The 19009-nt window shown below is 38.9% G+C and overlaps 1 protein-coding gene across 1 annotated transcript in view; it reads right to left on the bottom strand.

Annotated features, from left to right (window-relative positions):
* Positions 1–19009, bottom strand: part of LOC146140955 (fermitin family homolog 2-like) — a 45036-nt gene that overhangs the window by 18147 nt on the left and 7880 nt on the right. The window lies entirely within an intron of this gene.

Genomic DNA, 19009 nt, shown 5'->3' with positions numbered 1-19009 from the left:
CGATTTCCAAGAACAAATGACTTGACTTGGATTTTAGTTTTTTGACTTGGGTAAAAAATGAAGCGTTTTCATTAGGGATTTTTGTTTATAAATTTAGGTTATTAAGCTATATGTTGCGTTTACGTTATTTTTTACTTAAGATATTGCTCAGAATCGGACGAGTTTACCAATTTTTATAGTTTAAAGTTTTATTTTACTCACAAGGACATGACTTGAAGTTGACTTGATCTAATAATGACTTGAACTGGGACTTGACTTGCTATTTATTCAAAACGATCATCTTGTTCATAGATATTAAATTTAAACAAAAAATAAAAAAATGGAAAAAGTAGCAAGTTATTCATTAATGTTTGTAAGAAAGATAGCAGCTTCACAAACTGGTCAAGATTTTTTTCTTAAAGCCAACACTAAAATCTTACATTTTTTTTTCAAGTTTTGAACACTTGCAAAAGTATTAAAAAAATTAGGATTTCAAGCGCATAAAAAGGGCATTTTTTCAAAAAGTGATGCTTTCTTATATGGCAGGATTCATTGCATGCGGCCAGCGGGGCAAAGAAACAATTTTCGAACGGGTTCGTGTCCGAAGTCAGCCGCTAAGCTCGCCGTAAGAACTATACAGATATAGAGTGGTTCCGGTACTGAATGCCGGTGCGTCGATTGGCTTGTTTGAAACGCTCGAAGTGACGTAGCACTTTACCTGGGCGCGGGTGCTCAGCGATGCGTGACCGAGCGCGGGCATTCCGCATTAGCACTCATGCGTGAAAACGCACAAGGACTGGCATTCTGCGGACGTTTTGCCTTTTGAGAGACAAGCAGCGTTAAAACAACGTGTTTTTACGGGAAATAACGTGATAACAGGGCACATACCGATAATGCTCTGCTAAAACTGGCTTGCATTTGATTTTTAACACGAATCGGCAACCACAGGTTGTGAAAATAGCGCTTTGAAAACTGGCCCAAGGCGATTGCGAATTTTGCAGGCGACTGATACATTCCTCCGATGTTTTTAGTTTTCAGCTTTTACTTTTTAACTTATAAACATTTACAGCCAATGAACCACTCAACATCCCTAACAGTTGCTTTAAACTGTCGAAAAAATTGTCTTTATTATCTGCGCTAAATAGTTAAATTCATTATGAAATAGACAAATCCTTACAGACAGTCAAATTCTTTATGCAACCGTAAAAAAACACGTTGACAGTCATTCCAAAACTCTTAGATTTTTGTCCAAAGATAAAGTTACAAAATCATTGGTGTGACAATCAACGCCAAAACTTGAAATGCGAATCAAATGTTGTTAAACTTGCCATGTAAATCGACCAAGGCGGGATCAAATAAACGGGATTACATTGTAAAATAACCTAATGCCGGTATAAAGAAACGATTTGCGAACTCAAGCGTGTAATTGGGACAAGGGTCTGGATAAATAATTCGCAATTTTCGGCGACATTATAAGCGCTCATAAACGAGCTGCATTCGTTGGGAGTTCGACTGGCACCAAACACTGAAACCAGATTCGGCATGCCTGGTTAGCTGTGAGAAGATTAGCGAACGCGCAAAACCTTTTAGTTGGGATTGTTAATCGTTTTAAGGGAGCTCAAGGTAAGTAAGGTCGTCGTTCATTAAGCGATTTCAGAAGGGCTGGATGGAAATATACAATAAGACCTACCAAGCAACAATACCTAATGCAGAAAAATCTATAATACCATGGTATTAAAACCAGCGACCTAATAAAGCCAAATGTAATACTCACAACAGAATAAGTTTCAATCGTCTGAATAGGACATAAACCCGCTTAAATCGCCAAAATACCACTGAAACTATAGGAAGAGGGTACGATTTTGGGGCCATTGGGGGCCATTGATTTGGCATCGGCCGTACGCTATTAAGGCTAGATTATTACGAACTATGTTTTAATGTAACGTTGATGTTATTCTTATTTCGATCTTATGGCTGAAGTCCGGTTAGGTTACAGTTGTTGTACACGAATGTGTCTGTATCTTTCATCCAATCGTTTTGCGTTTCGTCAAAAACGTAAGACTTATACCAATTGATGTAAAACAAAAGAGCGACAACTTTAAACTGAGGAAAACAAAGCAATGCTATAAAAAGAAGGCTTATGTTTGAAGTTCAGTCGTCAGCATATTTGTCATCAAATATTTTGCCAAGCAATGAATTTAAAGTGTGTTAAGTTTCGAGAGCAGACGCAAACCAATGCAAAGTTCTTTTAAAAATCGCAAAACAACAGAATCCAGATATATTTAAGAGCGCTTTACTTCCGTTAAAGGAAGGGAACTGAAACCGCTTTATCTGGGAGTTTGTCGAAGTGTCGAAAATCGTCCATGCTTGCCTTGCAAATATGGCTAGTGAAACAGAAACGTAAGACTTATACCAATTGATGTAAAACAAAAGAGCGACAACTTTAAACTGAGGAAAACAAAGCAATGCTTAAAAAGAAGGCTTATGTTTGAAGTTCAGTCGTCAGCATATTTGTCATCAAATATTTTGCCAAGCAATGAATTTAAAGTGTGTTAAGTTTCGAGAGCAGACGCAAACCAATGCAAAGTTCTTTTAAAAATCGCAAAACAACAGAATCCAGATATATTTAAGAGCGCTTTACTTCCGTTAAAGGAAGGGAACTGAAACCGCTTTATCTGGGAGTTTGTCGAAGTGTCGAAAATCGTCCATGCTTGCCTTGCAAATATGGCTAAGGAAAGTAAGGTAGCTGGCCAAGCCACAGAAATGACGTGATATCCGGTGTCTCACCATTTCAATAAGCCAGGAATGGCAACGACACCGTTCGATTCTACATACTTGCTTTGCTGCGTCGGAGCGCCAAAGCTCACATCCAGCTATGCGGCCCATATTAGGTTAGTTCAGTGTTTCTCGACTTTTTCTGGCTAGCGGCACCCCTCAGAAATAATAAAAAGATTGTGGCACCCCTACAAGATTTTTCAGTATGTAATTCACTACAACGTCACAATAAACAGAACTGCAACAACACACATCAACTCTACACAACGTAGAAAGTTATAACTGCATTCATTCCACTCTTATCTTACACAAAAAGTTGTAAGAGTTAAGCAAAAGTCGAAATCCTAGTGATTCCCAAATAAGCGGCACCGTTTAGGATTAAAAATGGCACACTAGGGTGCCGCGCCACCCCGATTGAGAACCACAGGGTTAGTTTGTAGTGCTAAAGAATGGTGAGTGCTGACAACCTATTTTTTTACTTTTTTGGTAGTTTTTTAACAAAGCTATCCTGTTATGTAAGTTATACAGCTTAAGCTGATCTGGTAGTTGGAAAACTTGCCTAGGCCTACCAATTGGCGGATGTGAATGCTGTACGCCCACATACTGCGTTATGGCGTCGGTATTTATTTATTCCCAAACTAACGAAAAAATATAGAATTGTGGTCATTGACAACTTTCCCTTTGTACACGGGTGCTCAAATATTTCCGCTAAATTCCCCTTGAAAAGATGAGTTCATATGCGAAGAAAGGAATATTTAAGTTTTGGTATAGTACACAATATTTCGCTAGTGGTGCTCGGAGCACCCTAATCACCCCAAACTCGGCGTCCATGATTGTGGTTCATTCGAGTCTAACCGCTCCTAGACGTCAGTATAGACCACTTTCCAGACTAGACAGTCAAAATTAGTCTAACCTGAGAAAACGTGCAGTTGCTAGCATTGCCCGTCATTTACCATTCTGCAATAAGGATTCATTACAACTTGAATGTAAGATACGTACAACATTAAGAGCAATTCACCAAGGAAAATGTACAACTTATTTCAAAATTTACGAGATTTTTTTTGAAAAAACATAGGTTTTTCACCAACATGTATCTTAACACTCAAGGAATTTAAAGAAAATTCATAACTCATTTCAATATTTTACGAGATTTTTAGAACAAACTTATGCTTTCTTACCAACATGTATCTTAACTCTCACGGGGTTTGTCTATACACCGTCTGCGTGTATTTGTAGCTAAAGGATTTTAGCAAATTCTGATTTGCCGCACGCGTCATGTGTGTACAGGAAGCGATTAATTAATAAGTCATTAAAAACTTTAAGTACAATAACAAGACACGGGGAGAGAATTGTCTTCAGCAGAATCGCACAACTAATGCTGCCACACGCGGTTCGTTTACCAATAAGTGGGCAACAAAGACGTAAATGAGAATTGAGAAATGCTAAGCGGTAACGGCGAGTACTCTATATACACAGTGTTGCCATATAGTAATTTAGTTCGAAAACATTCAAAGACTTGGCCCTATGCACGGATCTGTAGTGTAGCTTGATAATAAATAGCAAAGCCAAAAAGGTCGAGTAGATCCATATCATCCTAAGACATTTTTATACGAAATTATATCATCTTTAGTTCGAACCTTTATCATTATTTAGCACATTAACTGAAGATGATACAAGTTCGTATACAACTTAATCAAGATGATGTCGATCTACTCGACCTTTTTGACTTTGCAATTTAAGGACTTTTAAAAGAACATTTATAGGTTTTCCAAGATCTAAACCTGGTTCATTTGACATGCTTTCGAATGCCAAACATTGGATTTTTTAAAGACTTTTTGATATAAATCTCAAAGGCGTTTCAAGACTTGAGATATCGCGTTACGACGGTATGCGGCAATCTACACATTGATTTCGTATAACAATTGCGATGCATCCCGTGCGCTCGAAATCAATCTTTCATAGTTTTAGTTTTCAAGAGAGTCCCAAATTACCACAAGATAGTAGGTTATTGAACGGGCGCGACTTATTTTCAGTGGCTGTGAACATTGTTTTTAAAGGTAGGGCTTTTGAAAACACTAAAAGGAGAAAAACTATTTCACCAAAGTACCACATGGATGAAACTACAAAATGTTCTTCTCTATATAGTTACTGTACATGAGTATACATTGGAAGCATGTTAAAGAAATTAAGATTTCGTTGCGGCCATCAAAACACCTTTTAAAAAACGCTGGATGTAAAAACTGGTCAATTAGTTTGTTTTTTTTTGGCAAGACAAATGGCGCGAAGCGAAAATTTGGCACATTTTACACAAGCCTAAAAAGCGGCTTTCGCGGTCGGCTTTCAAAAAATTGTACTTGGCTGTTAGCTGCTGGAAATCCATTAGCGGCGGAAGTTTCAATCAGTGCGACATTTGCATGGCGTCTTCACAAGACAGAGACGCGACAAAATCCACATTTCAAGGGTCGTAGATGGTATAGGGACATTTGTCATAAATTTACGGGAAGCACAACTTCAGTTCCTCTTCAAATTGGCGTAAAAAGTCAATTCAAGTAATTTAAATAAAGTGACCTAAGTGCAGTCATTGAATTAAGTCATTACAACACGGGAAATAGTAGGTATCGAATGGACACATAAAAGTCTCTTGTATTGCGCGTGTAACAATACTCCAAACTGGTATGCTGTCTAAAAGTTGTATGTAAAACTAAAAAAGTTATTCAATGGAATATTGGAAATGGACATTCCTAGTATACACCGTCACAGGTTTGCAAGAAATACAACCCTAGTTAATTCTTTCGCGCCGCACCTTTTCTCTCGACCGGGAAAAACACGCGTTTCGTCATTGGCCGGATTCGGGCAACATGATGTAACGCAACTGTGACGAAACAAAGCAAGAATTTGAAAATTGCCAGGCTCGGTTCGGCGTAGAAGACAACGGTGTAGGATTAAAACTGAGGGAGGGCGGCAATTACAGCAGAAATGGGTTTGCTGCAGATATGAGTGGCGTTTGACAAGACTATAGGCTCTGTTTGTTGCACTGTATTGCTTTTTTGTGGCCAGAATAAGAAATGTAACCTATATGGCACTTTAAAAGACAAACAATCCTTGGGTTAATTATGACACCTTATCAGAGAAACTGTGAGAGTCTTACAACAAAAAACTGGTTTAGTATACCATTTAAAAAACAATACCACCTTGTAAGGCTGCTATATAAATTGGACAAAACATGAACGGCGCCCTTGGGTATTTGATAAACACGCTTTAAGACCCATGAAAAATAAACATATGCCGCAAAAAAGATTCTGCAATATATAAATAAAAAATAGACCTCATCTTAAAGACAATTGAATATGTTTCGCATGTCAATAAAAAAAAGACAGGTTTGAATAAATCAGGGGTGAGCAGCCTTTTTCTAGTCGCGGGCCAATATATTTCAACTGTGTAGACTTTACGGATTTTATTATATAACAACCACAACGACTGTTAAGCAGGGATAAAACTAGGGTATTTTGCAATTCAAAAGGGCTCTAACTACATGTTAAACTCAAAGCAAAATATGTGCGCAAAGCGAAAAAAATTGCTTGTATAGCTGAAATAGCCAAAAAAATATGAGGAATTACCTCGTGCCCAGTTTGTAAAATGGGTCGCGGGCCGGATTATTTACGTTGGCGAGCCGTAGGTTGCCCACCCCTAAAATAAAAAGATTCGTTTGGTGTGGTTTAATTTGAGATCCGCTGACGGGGTTAACCGACTCAAGTAGGGCCAGCAATTGAACAAGACGCCTTGCTAATTCCGGTAACCGACAAACGCGATAAGACTTTCTTCCGATTGATGTTCGGACGTACGCCGAACGTAACGAGACGTTGCTTCAGTTTTTCCGCGAAATTTCTGCGAGGCAATTAAAATCGACACATCCGTCCTGTTACAAAGGTGTTTTTCAAATCAAGTGTGTTTAGGTCTATTGTAGGCGATTGCTTACCACATTGCTAAGTCTTTATACAAAAACTACTATTTCTACGTTTTCGCGCTTTGGTCAGTTAATTCGGGTTTATTCACTTTTTATTGAGTGCTTTAAAAACATTTGCTAGCTCAAACTGTTACTCCAGTCAGTTTTTTTAGGGCTTGGCTTAGGATACCTGTGATAAAGAGTTCGCAACTTTTTCATTTGAGATGTAAACATAACCATGGTTGGTTGGTTGCCCTAGTTACAATGTAGGTTTTACGGTCTTCCTAAAATATTTTAAGGCAGTATAAGTCCTAAAAATTGCACCCATTGCAATAGGGTATCAGAGAACAAAAAAATTGTTTAGTTAATTTTTTGGAACAGCAGCCAAAATTAAACAATTAAAATACAAACAGCCAATATAACTTAATAACCAAATTACAAAACGCCAATAATACTCTTTATACACATCAGTGGGCCGCGGCACACCGGTTGCGGAGCACTGCATTAAAAGCAGGATTTAGCATTTAAGATCTCCCCAAGTGCGCCTGCAAAGCCGCGGCAAAACGGCATTGCTGGATTTTCTTCTTTTGAAGCGCAAAATAGCCTGTTTCCGGTCCCGGGGGCGTTGTCGGTTGGAAAGTAGAACAAGCAGCGACGTCACGGTCCAGCGACAAGCCGGCGACCTAATTGGAGCGTGACGGGCAGCTGGATCACGTGACATGGTTCACCGGTTATACGTTAACCGCGAGCAACTGTGCAATGCCGACCGCGAGCATTCCGTTCAGGCGCTTTTTTCTGATCTCACTTGTTTGTTGCATGTAACAATGATATGAGGAATAAAACACGCGAGAATCAAAGACGCCACCTCAGTTCAGTAATAAAGATCGGCAAAAAGCGATCGATGCCAGTTGACGGATAGCAAAATTTCACCGCTATACCACAAAGAGTTAAAATAAAAAGGGTAATACAACAAATACGACATCCTTAAAAGCCGTAAAGCCAACTGGACAAATTACGCTATTTAATAAATTGATGCACAAGCATGGATAAAAAGAGAGTTTTTACGGTTTCTCTCAATCTCAAAATTTTTCCGTTTATCTAAGCGAAACATTTAGATAACCTAAAAAGGTTCTTGAGGTCTTAAAACTTTTTACGAAGCTGCAGCCTTAATGCTTGTTTTATAAAACCCAAAATTGCACGCCATTTGAATGTGTTTACTTTAAATCAGCATTAGTTCGCTTTAACATTTAATAAAGCGTTAACCAAGGTAGCTTAATTTGCAACAATGCTACCGAATGGATTATAGTGAAATTCTTGGCTAAAGCGCCGCAGTAGAAATGGCAAACCGAGCGCTGCAGGCTTTGTGTTAAAAAAAACGGCGTTCGATGATCGCCATGCAGATAAGGAAGAAACAATTTTCATCTTCGAGTTTTGCCGGTGTGTTCATGCCTAGTGCCCTTTCCATCGCCTCCCCCAAGGGCAAATAGGCGGGGTACGCTTAAACCGTCAGGCCGGTTGAAACGATTTCGTCAAGAGGGCTGCGTTTCGTAAGACTGCTTTTGCGATTTTTGTTCACTCCTTTTAAAGGTTTCGTTTTCTCAGTGGTAAAAATGCACGGAAATCCAGTATTGTAATGACTTAAAATAATGACAATGACTTGACTTCAATGTAAGTGTACTTAGGTCACCGTTATCAAATAACTTGACTTGACTTAAGTTTTCCGGACAAAATGATTTACTTGACTAAAGTATTTTGGACAAATGACTTGCGTTAAAATGAAGTATTTTGGACAAATGACTTGCGTTAAAATGAAGTGTTTTTATCAGGAATTTTTTTTTTATAAAATTAGGTTATTGATCTTTACGTTTGCACAACAATTATTTTTTGCCATACAAAGCGTTGATGTTGTTTTTTACGTCAGTTACTGCTCATAATCGGACTAACTTGAAAGTTGACTGGCTCTAATTATGACTTACTGACATAAATTTTGCAAAATATTTCTCCGTCGTGTCTTATTAAAGAAAGCGTGGAGAAGGTTAGGGTTGGTAGTTTTATTGCACCTTAACTTCGCGCATTCAAGTTTACCGCAGTTGCTACAAGGTGCGACTAACATGCTCGATATTATCGCGGAAGTTGCAAATTAAGCGATACGATCGACCTTCAAGGCAAAGCACGCTCTACCGGCTTGATTCTAATCGGCAAAACCTCGTAATTTTGAAAACTGCGAGGCATTTTAGCAGCACTTTTCAATAGGTATTTTCGACCTTTGCGGCAAACAAGCAAACACGGCCCGGAAGGCAAAGACACGAGGCGTAACGTATTTTAACAAGCGTTGAGTAAACGAGAAATCGACCGCGAGTCAATAGGACGTAAAGCGCATCTCTAAAGTTTCCGCATACGTCTAGAATTGCGAACACACAATAAGACCCACAACCATAAGGCATCGATATTTAAAGCAGAAAAATCTATAATACTGTAGTATTAAGACCAACGACATAATAAAGCCAAATACACAGTAATATCCAGTACAGCATATGAGCAAAATGGTCTGAATAAGACTTAAATCTGTCGGAATAAGGCCTAAAATCACCGGAATACGGCCAAAATAACGCCTCAAACTGTAGGGAAAGATGTACTTAGGGGTGGAGTTTGGGGATAGGTAAAAATTGTATAGGCCTAAGTATGGCTATTTAGGTCTTAGTCCGGCGGATTTGGGAATTATTCCTATTTTTGAATTATTCCGAGATGCGTTTCGTTCCGAGGTTGAAGGTGTTCTTATTTAGGTATTATGGCTGGAATCCGTACAATCCAAGTCCCAACTACGCTAACGTGAACAATTTCGAAAGGGCAGCACGGCTTGTGCAAAGGATAACAGTAAACAAATGCCGATAGGTCTCGCATCAACCCAACAAAACTGCAGTTTACAGTTGGGGGACTTTTCCAGCAAATTTATTCGCCCTAAAAACACCCTTTTGTTTTTAGTTCACACTGTGGTTCGACTAAGAAAATAGGGTCGTTTTATAGGTTACAACACACAGTTCTAAACACTAAAATTAATCGCATGATTCAAAATTTAAACAACTCTGGATTTTATACAATGTAGCCAATGTAGGCCTAATCAGTAAAAAGCTATCGCAACGAAAATAATTATCCTATACATTAGAAATCAAATGAACCAAGGTTTCCGGTGTCCGATTACAGTGGCAAATATATGGTTACTAGTACGATATTAAATATACAATGCCATGTACAAACAGTCTGCACAAACGTAGAAGGTCGGAAAACCACGTGTATAGTCGGGGAAGCGGTCCCCAACCAATAAAACAACAGCAGTCACTTGCGTCCCAAGGGCGGGACAGTACTTCCAGGCTTTTGTACTTAAATGGACCGCTTTGGTCGCCAGCCGATTGATTATTACCGATTAGAACCGTCGACGGCGTATCATGTTTCTCTTTTTTTCAAGTGCGGCTGGATATTGGTATTAAAAGGCAAATTTCGAAGTCGCCAGGACCAATACACAGCTATAACTTTTTTGTTTAAGTTAACTATAGGCGTTAGTTGGCGACTGGCGTTAAAGTTGACTATTAGGCGTTATTTGAAGTTAAAGTCTGCTATTGGGCGTTATTTGGCAAGAAAACTACCTGTAAACTACCATATTCCAGGTGGAGGATTTTTGACTGACATAAGGTAAAACAGGGGATTAAAGCCATTAAATTATGTCAGGACCGTTGCTCGTTTAAAATAAGTTAGTTATCCCTCTGAATCCGACTAGAGAGCTAAAAAGCGACCTGTATTTTTTAATTTAAAAATAAACACTATCATCGCTTTTAAAGTAAACACTGTCTATCATCCATAAGATAGGGGATAAAAACATACCTGTATTGTTATTGTGTTTTACAAGTTACATATTTTTGGAGTGTGGAAAGTATGTTTTTTTATCGCCGTGCCGTAATATTCTAAAGTTTAATACCCACAGCTTTAAACCTTTTAAAACACCTTTGTGAGTAAAAACCTTAAAAAAATTACAAAACAGGGCTACGCGCCATAACTACAAGAATCTATTCTAGCGCAGTAATCAATACGAGATGAAAAAAATTGTAAATTTTCGGTCCAAAAAAAGTTTAACCATCAGCCGCGCACTTAGCGATAAGCAAACAACCAGACAACGTCGTAAATCGCTACGAGCTTAGTGAGCAAAACACGCGATCCAGACGATTTTGCGGCGGGGCCTGAGTGCTCAAAAACCGCGCGCGGCAAACTCGAGTCGAATTCCGGGCATTCTTTGCGGTGACGTCATTGTGACGTCACGGCGCGTTATGAGGGGGAACCCCGGAGGGCGGCCCGATTTGGTCGACGAACTCCAGCGAGGTCCATATTTGGTGAAGCGTTTTTAAGCGTGCAGCAATAAAAAGCACTTTACACAACTAAATATAGCCGTGTGCGCTTCAGCAAGCTGATTTTGTAGCGTGAGACAAACGGCAGCGGGAATATTAAAGCAGATGCACAGTGGCACGACTATATATAACAACACGCTGTTTGTAAACCTTGAACACACCGCGTTCGTTTAGGTGGACCTGCAACCGGTATGACTAGGGGTGTTTGATCATTGACAATTTATAACGAAATTAAGACCCTTAATTTTGAACAAAAATAATCGTGATCCGGATCCGATTTTAAATAATGTCATTAGAGAAACAACCATACGCCAATGCTTGGTACAATCTGTTAGCACAAGCAACTACACATTGAAGGGGCTTTATTCTACAGTACCATATCATTCAATAAGAGATTCACACATTGACATATACGTGCGTTTAACAACTGTTATCTAGCTCTCCGAAGCTGCTTTTTAACCAACGATTATGGCTTACGTATCATTAGTACACCGAAAGCTAATCGCAGACTCACCGAATCTGTCGGTAAATAATGCAAGCAAGGCAGATTAAAAACAACAAGCCTGCAATGAGGTTTAAATTGCTTGCATCATTAATTAACAAATTCGGCGAGACTGCGGTGGTTTTCTGTGTAACAATATCATTACAATGCTCAAATCTTCAAAAAAAAAAATTTGAAACATTTAAAATATTTTTTTTAAACTTTTTAGACAACAATACTGTAGAATAAAGAGCAACCAGGTACTGTAAGATAACAAACTAAACGAAAAAATGAACGAATTAGCGAAGAAACAACGGGACTTGACTAGCTTGAACAAAAACACAACGCGGTGTTTTTTGTTTTGTTTTGAGTGAGAAAGAGCGCGACATATTATGAGACTGTTTGGCCAACGTAAACAAGAAGCACTGGAGCTTATGTCAGAGAAACTAGGAAGCTAAACGGAGGAACTTAAAATGACAACTTGGTAGCTTTGTTGCAGTCGCGATCTAACAGAAAACGACGCGCAGAGGAAACGCTGGGTCGGCCTTGCGCCTTACTGCATTTCTCGAAAAAAAAATCTGCTTTTCGAGCGTGGGAAAGTCTCGAAGGCGTAATTAAGCCCATAGACCTCGACGACGGCGAAAAAATGCTCTCCATTTGCACGCTGTGTGTGTCGCTGAGACGGGCCCACGGCAGGCGCAAGTCTTCTGACTTTAGTATTGTCACGGATTGACACGCAACAACGAAAGCAGTCTGTCTAAGTGAAACGCGATCGGTCAAGTGACAGTCATTGCATTCCGCGGGTTTTTGCGCGCATCGGAAGGAGATATTTTAAACGGGCATTTTTTTTGTGGAAATTTCTTTTTGACGTTTTTTAAGGATAATTAAATTTATTTTTGCCTTTTTTTACGGATTCTTTTGACGTTTTTTTTTTGACGAACCATTTGCTCGCATTTATCAAAATATAGCCTACTTCTATAACTACAGCATATAAATAGCAGTTGGTACTTAGATTATGTAGTTGCGTTCTTTTTGAGATTTTTAGCGAATGACAAAGCTTTAAAAGAAATGCAAATGGGGATCTCAACATTGGACGAACGCACAGTAAACAGCTTTAAAACAATATTAAACGGGCGTTATAAAGCTGAAATGCTTAACGAAACACACAGGATGGTACCAAAATTAACCTAAAAAAGTGGAATCGGCTTATTTTTGTGTCGGTTTTTAATGCCACTTGAAAACGAGCGGGACAACTTTTGAAGTCATGCTTTCGCGTTCAATTTTACACTTTTTGTCTACTTTGGATTAAAATAAAAAACAACATATTTTTGCGTTATATTTGCACCAGCAAAACTAGGCGTTTTTTTTCATAGTGAGATGAGCAAATAATACCTTATTAACAGGAATTTGAAACAGACTATGAAAAGTCAGATAAAACCCAATGAATTAAATTCGTCGAATCAAATTGAAATTAAAGAGTCATAGAACTTAAAAATAATTCAAAAGAGGTATAAAAATATCGAAATAAATAAAAACAAATATCGCAATAAGGTTGTTGGGAGTAAAACTATTGACAAAATAAGTAAATTTAAATCCAACAAAGTTTACCGCCAGTTTTTCGAAAAAATATCCCGGTTATAAAAACATCATTATACTGGGATACATACTTTACTTTTCATCGCTACCAGTAGCCTAATGAATTATGCAAATGAGAAACGAGCGCCATCCTCCATTCTGCGCAATAACAACAACACGTCGGTCGGATCCAATTCGCGCGATTTAATTGCCGATCTGCGGCGGCGCGACACGCGACAGATGCACGCCAACGAGCGACGCGCGACAAATTACATTCCCGGTCCTCATATTTGGCAGTCGATATGGTGAATATGGGTTGATTAGTCGGTAAACAGAATGACGCGAAAAAAAATGACTAGAAGCGACCTACACTCAGTGGTATGTAATGATTTGTTTTAATTTAATTTTTCGTTTTCTTAACCTCGTTGTATTTGTCTTCATTTACCAATAAAAACAGTGAACACAAAAAAAAATCGAAGAAGCGTTTGGAGTTGGCGATCGGGACAAAAATTACAATCTTGGTTGGAAAGTTACAGTAGAAACAATTTCTAGAAACTACATTTGGGCATAGATCACGTTATATGCCACCCTGCAGAAGAAAACCAAACTGGCAATGTTAAAATCCTCACGCCAGTATGCAACCTTCAAATCGGTTTAGGTCAGGGTTTCTTAAACAAAGGACCCATAATGGCACTTGGACAAGTTTTAGGGTGTTCATGAAACCAATTTAAATATATTGATGTATATTTAAAAATATGAAAGAATTTTCGCTTTGGTGCCTTCTACGCAAATGTATTTAAGCTAAATTTAACAGATTCCTTAAGTCTAGTACACCGAAAAGCCAGAAGGGCTAGATCTCAGTTGTAAGCACACATATATGTGTGTACATATGTTTCATTCCTTAAGTCTATTCGTTTTATGATGACAATTTATGATGTTATCTCAAAAATGTTCATGCCAATCCTGGTATAGCCAAACCCCAAGTTGGTGGGAGAAAGATTTTTGAAACGTCCGGGGGACAAATATAGAGACCATATAAGAACGGCCAACAACCATAAAAACCCGAACACCTAGATGTAGTTTAGGCAAACCAAAAAAAAAGTTTATTTATGTTCTGTAGAGCTAATAACGTGGCTTTCGAAAGTTACTGGGCCATGTATCCACGAACAAGACTTGAAACCTAAAAAACGTTGGGCTTAAATTTACCGACAATAAAGGAAAATGTAACGTTTAGGCGCGATGCATGACCTATTGCAAAGCGGACGTTGAAACGAGTCAAAAAGTTGGCAATTTCCTCGCGCGCACATAGAGAGACTGAATTGCCACGACCTTGCTGCGGATTTGCGTGCGTATGGGCTACGATGTATGAGCGGCGCGGTTTCGCAGTTTCACTTCTGAGAGCTTTCCAGTGATTACTGGGAACCCGCTTTCTCGGTACGAATGGAACTGGTTTGGGGCTGACTGCAGATTCCGGGCAATCTTGCGGCTTAACAAACTAAATTTTACCGGGTTTTATGCTCGGGACGCTATATACGCGATAGTAGGGTTTATCTTTTTATAGTTTGGATCACTTACGAACAATTGTTTGTGGGGGGAAATTAATCTATTAAACAGTTGACGTTTATACAAAATGGTGTGTACGTTTAACACAGTTTGAGTTCACATATCAATTGACTTCTGTAGGGATGGGTGCCTGTGATTTCAAATTAACTTGTAAGAAAAGTTTTGGCTATTTATCTATGTTTTGTCATTTAAAAAAAATCGAATTACACACGCGAAATCAATACGGAAACTTGGTTATTATTCAGAACTGTTCGTTTGCTATAGAGTCCAGGATTTGAGGCGGAAGTGAAATATTCAAAGCCTTTAAACGGCTGCGATGGCCCGTTGAAAAAAATGCTAATTTTTGGTCAAGTTTCGGTCAGCACAGCAAACCATAGCCACACTAAACGGCCATGTTTGGACAGGTCTGGTGCTTGTTTGAAAACGATTGAAGCTCACACTTAATTAACCGGTTCGCGTTGTCCGTTCCGGCGCCTTGGGGTGATTTTATTGTCTCGGGACACGATCTTGTGGATTTTGTGCAGCCCTTATTGCAAAGAAATGATCAAAACGCGTGCTCGAAAGACGTCACAAGACTTGCCAAAGCGAGAACTGGCAGTGTACTGTTGGTCAACGTACAGGGTCGCTTTGCTAAGCATGAAAGGCCAGTTTTTTTAATCACAGAAAGTCATTTCTGAGCATCAGCTCGTCAAAATGGTTCGCGTTACAAACGTGACTATATAAAGACAAATTGTATTGAATTCTCGACAAGCTTTCGCACAACCGTGCTTCATCAGGTCAAAGTAGAATTAAACCAATTAAAATCGAAGAACGAAGAAAAAGCACAAGCGCGAGCATTTTAATTGCTTTCACTTTACTTTGACCTGATGAAGCACGGTTTTGCGAAAGCTTGTCGAGAATTCAATACAATTTGTCTTTATATAGTGCCACCTTGATTACACTTTTTAGAACTAAACAAATACGCCCATTTACAAAGAGTGAAAAAATGAGCAATGCTCCTTTCAAGCGACCACAAAGTCTGGTTTACTGGGTAAGCACTGGCGTCCGAATCTAGCACATCCTGGCACTCAGTTCGTAGAAACGAATGGACTTTGCGCGAGTGTGCAGTTTCAAAGGCTGTGTGTTAAATAGGCGCAGAAAAAAGAGCAAACTAGCCAAGTCCGTCATTCAGTTGGTTCCAGTTAAGGCTGTTTCCTATAACCGGCAAAAGATGCACAAACATTTCCTTAAATCGCGAAAAAGTTTTTTTTTTGGCTATTGAAGTTATCGTGCAACGCATGTGTACTGAAGACGACAGCGCAAATTTGTTTATCATTCGGTAAAAGTTCTTAAAAAACATACGTCGAGTTGTTTCAACAAGGTTGCCTGACATACTTTTGCCTAATGATGACAATTTAAAACAGGCATATTTCTACATTTTGCGACTTTATGACTGAAATAATTTAATTACCCCTAAATTTGGGTGAAAGATATTCTAAGGATTTATGTGTATATTAAAAAATATGTGTCAGAAGAAACCCTTTATAATTAATACAACGCCCGGCAGAAACAGTATATCCTATTTATATACAGTAAATTCTACACTAAGGCGCAACTCTCACAAAAAATCGACCCAGCCAAGATGTAAATTAAAGGTCCGGGTATTCTGGTCGGCCAGTCTTATTACTGCAGATTTGCTTCTTTATATTTCCTCAACAACATACACTTGAAAGCCGTGCGCCGCTTCGAATGTATTGCAAAACCACAAAACACGCCGCAATCGAACGTGGCCTTGTGACATAACACGCGCGACTTGCTCTTTGTGTGGCCAAATGAGAGAATTCCGGCATCCAGCCAAGGTGGCTTGCCTGCATCAGACTTGGACAACTAGATTTGTTTCAGCTTTTTAAAATTTGATTAGATTTTGAATTAGAGCATTTCAGTTTTTCCGAATTGGATTACTATTCGAAATAGATCATTTTCGTTTTCTTAAATTTGATTGGAATTAGAATTACCGATTTTTTTAACTGAAATTTAAACTAGAATTGCACTTAACTATTCACCATCAATTTAATCTCAATTGTGAACTATTCTTATGAGTATGTGAATGTTAAATTCAATGGATAATTTACCGTGTACAATGTATTTCATTATATACCGATTTCGCGTGTACAATTAGGTTTGCCATTCCATTGGTTTTTAAACGAAAAAGTCTAATAACAGAATTGCAGTTTTGCCTACTGATCAACATAGGCATGGGATGGCTAACAAAACAGGTACTACTGCAGTAACTAACATCAATAGTAAGCAATAGGCCCTTGAATTAAAAATAAAAAATAATTCCGACAAAACAACATAATGTTTTCCCAAAAAAAAATTTTTCGGGCCACACATTAAATTGTTGGGCAGTTAAGGGCTTACCAAAGGGCTAAAAAAGGAAAAGTTTACCAATATTCTGAGGTCAGTCAAATCCCTAAATTATACAGAAAGACAGATAGCAAGCGAATTGGTAAAAAGCAGCGTAACGCGTTAGCAGGAAAGGTTCAACTTAAGCCTCGATTAAAACCTCATATAGCGACACCGGGCCACAGGGACACCATGGTGTGGGAACGTGAGAAGCGGATGCCATAGCGTTGTGTTGATAAAAGCTCGGAAACGAAAGGACGAGCCAAAGGGGAAGCGTGCATTCAGGCGCAGAAGTATAGACAGTGACACGGTGCTCCGCGCGCTCAACCCATGCAAGCAAGCAAGCACTCAACTGTTTGAGCGGCTTTAGGATCGCTAACTGATTTGGAGGGGCGTTAAAAAGCCTATTATAGATTGATTGGAAATCGCGTACAAATCATTAAGCTTGGCTTTGTATTTCTTATTATATTAAAGACCCGTATATCAGTGCTTCCCAACCCTTTTCAGTTCGCAACCTATTTTTTTTAGGACCAAATGAATAAAAACATAAAACCTGCATCTTTACTAGTGGCGTACGTACTGAAGTAGTTAATGCGACACAATGTTTACATCGCATTTTTAAACAGCGAGTTACTTGGGAAACTTACTGCACTGGGCGAATCTATAAAAGATCAAAACCAGACGAGAGCCGCTGTTGGAGCGCCGATGACCACACTGCACAACCCACACGGCAAACAAAACGAAATGGAGTCACCTTTGGTCAGATTATAACACATATCTTTTACTCTTTGTTATTGTCTCTTTTAAGTAAATGAATTACGCAAGGGCAGGTACGCAAAGTGCCCTGACCAAAAGACGGCTTTCAACAGAGCTTTGTATACCGCAACACGAATATTTGCCAGCGGTGCAACAAAGGAACCAAAACAAGGGTATGACCAGTGTTGTAATGACTAAGTCAATGACTTTACTTAGGTACACATAGGTTCCTGATTTTAAATAACTTGACTTGACATTAGTCTTAAGAGTCACAATTTTAGTGTTTTCATTTATTGTTTTATTATAAAAGAGATGGACTTGCTCATAATCGGACGAGTATACCAGTTTTAATGGTTTATCGATTGGTTTGACTTGGAGAAGACTTGCTATAATATTGACTTGTAAGGAACTTGACTTGTTTGTTTTTAATTATTTCCACAAATGACGTGGCTGGGCTTTAGTCATTTCAAAATGACTTGTTTACAACACTGGTTACGTCCTTCCTCGAAATGGCCTTTCGAACTGGCCCAGATGACAAACAGTGCTTAAACGGTCGCACACAATAGGCGCAGTGGGCGTAGACTGACACGATCCGATCTGATGCATCACTGGCCGCTTAGCAATACACACGCACAAAGGTCTGAAAGGAAACGCTGGTTGGCGAGCGTTTTCTTTCAGTCCTTTGCGTGTGTGTTTTGCTAAGCGTTCAGTGTAGTGGGCGGCTGAGAGTCTTGAATCACGCGTAATTGATCTGATGTCGTTTAGGGCGATCGCGCTGTATGGCGGCTTGTGCTATTCTTCTCGGGTAAGCGGTGTCAAATTAGCGGCTTTACCTACGACGATGAGTTATTGTTGTTAATTATTTAGGTCCGGTTTTGCTTCGTGGTCGTATTGCGGACACGTGTGAATGAAGGATGAGCCCGTCAATTAAAATAGCGCGCTATAGTTGGTTGTTACTATTTACGAAACGTAAAATCTGAATATACTTTTCGCAGATTGTTTTTAGCAAATACGGAAAAGTCTGAGCTGGGCATAAACACAACAAACCGGCTTTCTTTACGAAAAATAAACTTAGCATTTTGGTGGGATAACATAAATTTATTGATACTGGTAAAATTGTTCACTGAATATCTAAAAGTCAAATTCAGCATGTCATTT

Source organism: Ascidiella aspersa, chromosome 6 (genome assembly GCF_963924565.1).
Source record: "Ascidiella aspersa chromosome 6, kaAscAspe10.2, whole genome shotgun sequence".
Taxonomy (NCBI): Eukaryota; Metazoa; Chordata; class Ascidiacea; order Phlebobranchia; family Ascidiidae; genus Ascidiella; species Ascidiella aspersa.
Note: the sequence above shows the minus strand (reverse complement) of the source record. Positions and strands in the feature narration are given on the sequence as shown.